The sequence below is a fragment of the Otolemur garnettii genome, unplaced genomic scaffold (genome assembly GCF_000181295.1).
Source record: "Otolemur garnettii isolate 467f Iridium unplaced genomic scaffold, OtoGar3 scaffold00127, whole genome shotgun sequence".
Classification (NCBI taxonomy): Eukaryota; Metazoa; Chordata; class Mammalia; order Primates; family Galagidae; genus Otolemur; species Otolemur garnettii.
In genome coordinates, this window is record NW_003852522.1 from 996,396 (window position 1) to 1,005,585 (window position 9,190).

Consider the following 9,190-nt stretch of genomic DNA (forward strand, 5'->3'; position numbering starts at 1 on the left):
TACTACATAAACTTTCCAATGTATTAAAAGTGGTCTCTGTAAAGTCCTCAAAGCCATCAGCTCTAAAAATCTTTTTTATCTCCAGCCCAGTTAGGAGGGAATCAAGATCCCACCTGTTCCTACTTTCCAGAGGAAAGACAATTAGGTGATTACAAATGGAATGTTATCCTAAAAGCATTTAAAAAGTTGGGGAATTGTGGGTACATCTGCTTTAGCAATAAGAGTACAGATGATTCCTATTTTTGCCCAATGCCTACATGATTTAAACTCTATTTATTGAACAATTATAGACCCAAAATACTGCTGATGCAAATGAGTATTATTAAACACTGCAGGATTTGCCAAACAACCCACAACAAATTAAATTGCTAACAACAAGCTAAACAGCAATTTATCATTAGCTAAGCAAAAAGAACGGCAGTTGAAAACCATGGCCAATTCAAGATAACACGAGGACAAAATGTTCCTCCAGGAAATTGTGGAAATTTATACTATTGGTGTATTCTTGTGCACAATGCTGTGATGTATTGTATGAGGTTTCTAGGTGGAGTACTAAAATAGAGTGCCCAATAAATTACAGTAACTTTCTATTTTTAATTTATGAACACTGTATTTGAGTAAGCCTTAATGACTTGCTCAGTGTTGCTGTAGTGGGTTTTCCTTCCTACATCCATTCCTTTTTCTTCTGATTTTCCTTTGGGGAGCTGTTGTCTCATTCACATCCATTTAGCTTGAGAGGGGCCACGTTTAGAGTTGGGGACATAAGCCTGGCCGAATCAGTGTATTCCATCCTTCTGCCCATAGTTCAACCATGAACACATACCTCAAGATGGCTGAGACTTAATCCTAGGACTTCTGTTAGAATTGCTAATATTGAGGAATGGAACTGTCTACACTATGGAGAGCTGGACAGCTGATGAAATCAACACAAAAGAGAGCAGGGATGAAAATGGAAAGAAATAGATTCCTGACATTGTTTGAGCACCTGGATTGAGCCAAGCCTGAAGCCAGAATGTGACGGTCTTCTTTAAAAACTAAAAAAGGGGTGGGGCCCAGTGGCTCATGTTTCTAATCATAGCACCCTGGGAGGCTGAGGAGGGAGTATTGTTTGCCCTCAGGAGTTTGAGATCAGCCTGAGGATGAGTAAGACCCCATCTTTGCAACACATAGAAAAATTACCTGACGTGTGCCTGTAGTCCCAGCCACTTGGGAGGCTGAGGCAAGAGGATTTGCACTTAGGAGTTTGAAGTCGCAGTGAGCTATGTTGAAATCACTATATTATAGCCCAGACAACCAAGAGACAGCACGTCTCAATAAATAAATAAGGAAGGTTTGTAGCCTCTCAAGACCTTTCTCTCAAAATTCTTAACCTAAGCCTGCTGATGAAGGCCACATTTTATCACTGAGGTCCTATGTTATTGGAAAAAATAATCCCTCTGCATGAAGGCTTCTAGCTTTTGTTTGCAGGAGGAAGGAGATATTTTGCATATGGATCTGGAGACGCCAGAGAAAAGGGAGGATTAGCTTCGATGCTTGTCCCAACAGCATCCTTGAACTATCTTGGATACTACGTTGAGATGAAGAGAAATTTGCTTTTCTAAGACTTTGAGAGACTAAAGGCCCAGGGCACATTACTTTGTGCCCCAGATATAATAATAGTGCAACACTAAGTTGAAGAAGCACTTCGAGCACTTCCAGCTGTGTAACAACTAAACTAAAGAGGAAAGGATACACTCTTGGAGACATTGGCCCTACAGGATGTTAGGCATCTCTGTGGGCTCCCACATAGAAATGACTCAAAGGAGGCAAGGTTGGCGGTTGCCTCAGCTCCCAGCAGAAGCAAGGTAAACCCATTCTGGAGGAATGCTTCCCCAATCTTCAGGGGAAGGACTGTAGGACTCCTACCGAATATGATCAAGTGATGGCACTTGTTAATAGTGTGAATCAAACACACAAGGAGAATCCTGTCGTTTAATAGAGACCACTCTAGGATAATAGTGTAATAGTGGGCAAGCCACTCCAAAAGTACCTTTTTTTTGGCTGAGTACAGGGAACTTTATTGATGTTACATGACAAGGTGGGGCTCCCAAGGCCCTTCCTGTTCTTCAGGGGGTCTGGTATGGAAACTGTGTCAAGGGGAGATTCTCAGTGAGTTGGAGGACTGAGTATGCAGTGGCACCCCAGTACCGAAGGGCCTCTCTCTCTTGTGTTCTGGATGGGGCTGGTGGTCCAGGGGCTCTTACTCCTTGGAGACCATGTGGGCCATAAGATTCACCACCCATTACTGTAGCCAAATTCATTGTCATACCAGGCAATGAGTTTGATAAAGTGGTCATTGAGGGCAATGCCAGCTCCAGCATCAAAGGTGGAAGACTGGGTGTCACTGTTAAAGTCAGAGGAGACGACCTGGTGCTTTGTGTAGCTCAGGATGCCCTGAGCGGGCCCTCTGATGCCTGCTTCACCACCTTCTTGATATCATGATATTTAGCAGCCTTCTCCAGACAGCAGGTGAGGTCCATGACTGATATGTTGGCAGTGGGGACACAGAAGGTCATGCTAGTGAGCTTCCCATTCAGCTTACCTTGTCCACAGCCTTGGCTGTAAAAGTTGAGGCAGGGATGATGTTCTGGAAAGCCCTGTGACCATCACATCACAACTTCCCAGAGGGGCCATCCACAGTCTTCTGAGTGGGAGTGATGGTGTGGATTATGATCATGAGTCCCTCTACAATGCTGAAGTTGTCATGGATGACCTTGGCCAAGGAGGCTAAGCAGTTGGTCGGGCAGGAGAAATTGCCAACAATGCTGAGGCTGTTTTCATACTTTTCATGGTTCACACCTGTCACAAACATGGGGGCATCAACAGAAGGGGCAGAGATGATGACCCTTTTGGCACCCCCCTGTAGGTAAGCCCTGGCCTTCTCCATGGTGGTGAAGACGCCAGTGGACTCCACATGTAGTCAGAGCCTGCCTCGCCCCATTTGATTTTTGTGGGATCTCACTCCTGGAGGATGGTTATGGGATTTCCATTGATGACAAGCTTCCTGTTCTCAGCCTTGACTGTGCCATGGAATTTGCCATGGGTGGAATCACACTGGAACATGTAGACCATGTAGAGGTCAATGAAGGAGTCATTGATGGTGACAATATCCACTTTGCCAGAGTTAAAAGCAGCTCTGGTGACCAGGTGTCCAATGTGACCAAAGCCATTTATTTTGACCCTCCTTTTCACCATCATGCCTTGGGGATGAGGCTGGCACTGCATGAGAAGTGGCTGTCTGATGGACGGAAGGACCAGAGAGCCCAAAAGTATCTCTTGGCCAGGCACAGTAGCTCATGCTGGCAATCCTAATGCTCAGGGAGGCCCAGGCTTGAGGATTGCTTGAGGCCAAGAGTTCAAGACCAGCTTGAGCAAGAGTAAGACCCCATCTCTACAAAAAGTAGAAAAATCAGTCAAGCATGGTGGTGTGCACCTGTAGTACCAGCTACTTGGGAGGCTGAGGTAGGAGAATCACTTGAGCCCAGGAGTTTGAGGTTGCAGTGAGCTATGATGAGGTCACTGTACTGTAGCCTGGATGATAGAGCAAGACCCTGTCTCAAAAAGAAAAAATCTCTCTTCTCAGAGGAGGTTCAGGTAAGTTATTCTGTTGTCATTTAGCCCCTTATTAAAGGGTGACTGCTATGGTCTGAATGTTTATGTCCCCTCCAAAATTCATATATGGAAACTCTAACCCCCCAAGGTGATGGTATTAGGAAGTGGGGGCCTTTTGGGAGGTAATTAGGTCATAATGGCAGAACCCTCACGAATGGGATTAATGTCCTTATAAAAGAAGTCCCAGGGCTGCCTTGTCCCTTTTGCCATGTGAGGATATAGCAGGAAGGTACTCTTTGTGACAAAGTGGACCATCACCAGACACCAAATTTGCTGGTGCCCTGATCTTGGACTTTCCAGCCTCCAAACTGTGAGCAGTACATTTCTGTTGTTTATAAGAGGGTACTTTTTGTTATGGCAGTCCAAACATACTAATAAAGTGACTAAATCACCTTAATTTGCCCAGGGGACCACAAGTCCTGTATCCTCAAAACCCCCTCAGTCTTGGTCAAATGGAGATGGTTGGCCAGCCTCTTCTGTCCTGATTCCATTAAATTAGAAACCATGGTGTTGTGATTGCTTTTTAATTTGGTCTTGAGGTTTCTCTCTGGAGACTGGCTGTAAGCTCTAGCCCTGCCCTGATGAGGCTTCAGGGATTTGGTTGTGGGTGTTAATAGTATGGCCTTTCACAGAATACATCTTTATCCTGGTGTACAGTCTAATGCTTAAGTGTCCAACCTATGACCAGAAGTCCCTCTAACAAAAAGCTTGATCATACTGGCAGATACCTTTGTGGCTTTTATCTGACCTATGCCCAGTTTATTCCTACCAAGTTAACCACTCTCTAGAGATCCCTGACTGGGAAAGAAATTACTTTCAGATGTGTTGGTCAGATGAGACACAGAAGACGCAGCTCAACAAAACATAGGAAATTACAGAAGCAGTTTATTACTTACAGATCCCAGAGAGAAGTGGTCAGCATGCCTTTCAGGCTAACAGAGGGAGCCATATGGGACACACATGCTCAGCCAGCAGATGATGGGAGGAGGAGCATGGAGAGACATATATATATATATATATATAGATAGAGAGAGAGAGAGAGAGAGAGAGAGAGAGAACCTGTGGGTGAAAGCCTTTACTGAGGACCAGCATGTTACCTGAGCAGGTTTCCTATGGGGCTTTATTTATTTAGAGATAATCTTGCTCTGTCACTCTGGGTAGAGTGCAGTGGCATCAACATAGCTCGCTGCAACCTCAAACTCCTGAGCTCAAGTGATCCTTCTGCCTCAAGCTTCCTGAATAGCTAGGATTATAGTTGTGTTATAGATTTTAGTAGAGATGGAGTCTCCCTCTTGCTCTGCCTGGTCTTGAACTCCTGAGCTAAAGTGCTCAAGTTTCCCAAGGTGCTCAGATTATAGACATGAACCACTGTGCCCAGCTACCACTCTAATTCTGTGTTCCCCAACCCCTGTGCTATAGACTGGGACCAGTCCATGGCCTGTTAGGAACCAGGCCACACATCAGGAGGTGAGCAACAGGTAAGCAAGTGAAGCTTCGCCTGTATTTACAGCCAATCGCCATCCCTCATGCATCACCATCTGGGCTCTGCTTCCCATCAGATTCCCCTTCCCTCCATGAAATTGGTCCTTGCACGCCTAAAAGGTTGGGGACTGCTGTTCTAGTCAATCAGTTTAAAGCAAGCAGGCACAAGTTCCGCAGGGTCATGCTATAATTTAGAGGCAGTCACTGTGGTATATCTGCAGTCCATGTGGGGTATGGAGGACAGTGGGGGACTCTGTAGGTTGTTTGTAGCTGTCCCATAGGGGAAGTGGTCACCAGGAGGCAGTCGTGTAAGGCAGGTGTCTGGATTGACTACACTGAGGAATTGGGAGGGGGTGGAGAAGTTGAAACTATGTCAAGGGTGACTGAGCTCTGCTTCTGCTTCTCTGCTTCTAAATCCATATTCAGAATGGACGTTAAGATATCTTAAAATGATAGGAATTTGCTACACATGGCAAATCATATGGGTGTGTGTTAGTAGTGCAGTGGAGTGTGAATGTGGGCAGCCCGAGCTCAGGGGCCAGGCCTGTAACCATTACTCTAACATTACAGTAGCTCTACTTATTCTATAAATACGTAGAGTTCTTGGTGTATTCAGTACCCAGGGCACAGCAATGCTTTCTATTAATACCTCATGATGTTCACCTTCAGGGAACACATAAATTATGCATAACTGTAAATGGCGATAGTTTCTCTGATGGGGAGGCTCAGTGTGCCATGAGGGAGCAGCACTTCCTGGCTTTGAATGAGGGGTTAGGGAATGCCTCCCCTCAAAGAAGCATTATGATCTCAAGCTTCCCTTTCTTGGCTAGTCAATCCCAGGAAATCCTTATGATTTGTTGAACAAATACATTGGGAATTGCCAATGGCCAGGTGCCTTATCACCTGAAGAGATCCTCATGTAGACCCCCTTTCCCCATGAGTGAGAAATGTGGTCTCCATGGCGTGAGGTTAAAGTTCCCTCTAACTTCATTTCACTTCACTGGGAGTTCAGTTCCCCAGGGCACCAGCGGAAAAAAAGTACACCTTATAATGATTTCTGCACAACTCACAGTGATTATGAATAAAGTCCCTCAGGGAGAATATTTCTATCTTTCCTTTCTGCCACTCCATAATACACGCTCGGAAATATTGCCCTGAAGTAATGTGATGTAAAGCCTGAAATTAAGGCTCAATATTGTGCTCTGCCTTGACATGTGGTCAGACCAGGAGGGCCTCAAATGACTTAAACCAACTTCTCTTTCCCATTCTGCTCCCATAGAGAAGGTCAAAACATCCACTTCATCAAAAGGACCAGGCACAGTTCTGTTATACCCGAGCAGCGGGTTTCAGTTCCCTGCCAGCATGTGGAATTATTGAAACATACCTATCCTATCCTTTCTTTTTCTCCTTCTCCCTCCCTCCGTCTCTCTCCTTCTTCCCTCCCTCCCTTCCTTCCTTCCTTTTCCCAGGCTTGGAGTACAGTGGCTCAGTCATAGCTCACTGCACACTTAAACTCCTGGGCTCAAGTGATTTTCCTACCTCAGCCTCCAAAGTAGGGTGTGTGTTAGTAGTGGACTGGCATGTGGACCACCATGCCCAGCTTATTATCTCTTTTGCTTAGATGAGGAAACAGGCACAGCAAGTTTGGGTAATTCATCTAAATCACACAGCTCATAAGTACTTGTGGACTGGAGTTTGAATATGGGGAGTCTGACCTCAGGGACCAGGCCTGTAACCATTACTCTATCCTGCCTTTTGATAACTCTTGTGGTAAGTCATAAATTAGCACTGTGTCATGACTGTGAAGGCAGTGGTGACAGGGTATCTGGCTTTTCCCAACTCCTCAGAGAGGAAAAATTATAATTTAGAAATTCTGTAGAACTAGGAAAAGGATAAGAAGTCTAGCATGTAAATTGTGTAAAAAGAATAAATGGTTTCTGTGGGTACCTGGGTCCCCACAGCCTTTGTCCAGAGGAGGGTGGCACCAAGGGGGGTTGACTCGAGAAAAACTCAGACTCAGTTATCTCAGGTGAAATAACAGAGGGGACCTGTAAGAGGCACACTCAGGCGGCAGCATCTCTAGTACAGCCAGCAGGGGCAGCACTGGCCGTTCTCCCATAGGTCTCTTTATTCAATCAAAAATCATTAATCAAGCTGACAATATAATATATAAACTTAATTGGAGTTATTCAAAGCAAGGTGCCTCAAGTAATCGTTAAAAATTATGAGAAGGAAAATAAAGGAAGGGAAAATCATGCAGGCACACCGTGTGATTATTACTTAAACTTTACAAATCGGGGATAAACTTTTCTAACTGCTTCAGTGATTTCTATCTATGCCTGGGCAGGACTCAGGCAATAGTAATCTTTGGTTGCTAGGCATTCTGTTCTCAGCCACCAGGTAACAATAGAGCCGTCTGTAGCCCAGGAAAAGGAGGGGTACGGGGTCTTGGACTGTGGTCAGCAAGAGCCCCAGAATCCTAGCCATGAACCTGCTGGTGCCAGACACCCTGTGTAGACCACCAGGCTATTACTAGCCTTGAGGGGTGTGAGGAACTTAAACTCTGGTCAACAAGCCCCCCAGAAATGCCTGGCCTAAACTACACTGCGAACCTGATTCCCACAGGCCTCCATGTTCTACTCCAGTGTGTTAGTGTGGATGATAAATTGCTTTACCAAAGAGAGCCACAGGTGGCAATGGCTCAAACAAAATAGAAGTTGATTTTTTGTTCCGGGTAGGTGGGCAGCTCTCCTCCACGCAATCATTCAGGGCCTCAAGTGGATGATGGTTTTGCTCTTTCTTATTGGCTCCATCCAACATCCTGGTACCATCTGATTGACTCAGCTTGGGTCGCTCACCCTTGAAACGATCTGGGAAGCCAGAGGTTGAGTCCTCCCATGGGCTAAGCCTGCCCCAGAAGCTAGAGATGCAACCAGCCTTGTTTCAGGCACATGGAAGGGGAATGAATGGTAAGGTTTTCCCAAGGGGGATCAGGCCAGCGGTACCAGAAAAGAAAAAAAGGAGTAATACAGTATCTGTCTACCATAATGAGCAATCTTGTTTCTTAACATCTTCAGCTTTATGACTGATGAGTAAATATTACTTCCCTAATGGAATAAATATTGTTTTAAAAAAGAAAACTTTTCCCTGGGTCCTCTTCTCTTATTTTGTACCCTTTACAGCCATGTCCTTACCGGGGATTTGTCACTTGGAGAGGCCCCACAATCCAAAAGGAGGAAAAACTTCCAGCTACGGCCAATTGGCTTCCTAAATTGAGGCCAGATGTTTGTGTGGGGAGCCTTTTAAAGGAACCACGTGTCCCTGTGCAGATCACTGTTTTCTGAGCCAGGCACTCTCTGCCCTTCAATTTCCTCATCCACGTGATGCTGAAGCTCCTTGGTGATCGGTGGCTGAAGGGATAACCACTCTGTGACTCTGAGTGATGCTCCATGGTTTCTGTGGGAGCCCTCCAGACAGAAAAAGTAACCCAGCCCTAGAATTAGGAAAAGATTGTTCTTCTGGAGTTACAAGGAAGTGAAGGGCATTAGGAAGAACTTTAACTTTCAGAATGACTAACCAAATGCTAAAATTGTCCAAAAGCATTAAGAAGGCAATATGTTTGGAGCAAAGAGGTAGTAGTTAGTGGCTTGGTGCCTGTAGCTCAGCGGCTAGGGCGCCAGCCACATACACCAGGGCTGGTAGGTTCCAACCTGACCCAGGCCTGCCAAACAACAACAACAACAAAAAAGATAGCCTGGTGTTGTGGTGGGTGCCTGTAGTCCCAGCTACTTGGGAGGCTGAGGCAAGAGAATTGCTTAAGCCCAAGAGTTTGAGGTTGCTGTGAGTTGTGACACCACAGCACTCTACCAAGGGCAACAGAGTGAGACTGTCACAAATTTTAGAAAAAGGGCGGCACCTGTGGCTCAGTGAGTAGAGTGCTGGCCCCATATACTGAGGGCAGCAGGTTCAAACCCGACCCTGGCCAAACTGCAACAACAACAACAACAACAAAATAGCCAGGTCTTGGGCTGGGCGCCTATAGTCCCAGCTACTCAGG

General features: G+C 45.7%; 1 pseudogene; it reads right to left on the bottom strand.

Moving 5' to 3' along the window:
* Positions 1–2,239: 2,239 nt before the first annotated feature.
* On the bottom strand, positions 2,240–3,234 carry LOC105887812 (annotated as a pseudogene).
* Positions 3,235–9,190: the final 5,956 nt, after the last annotated feature.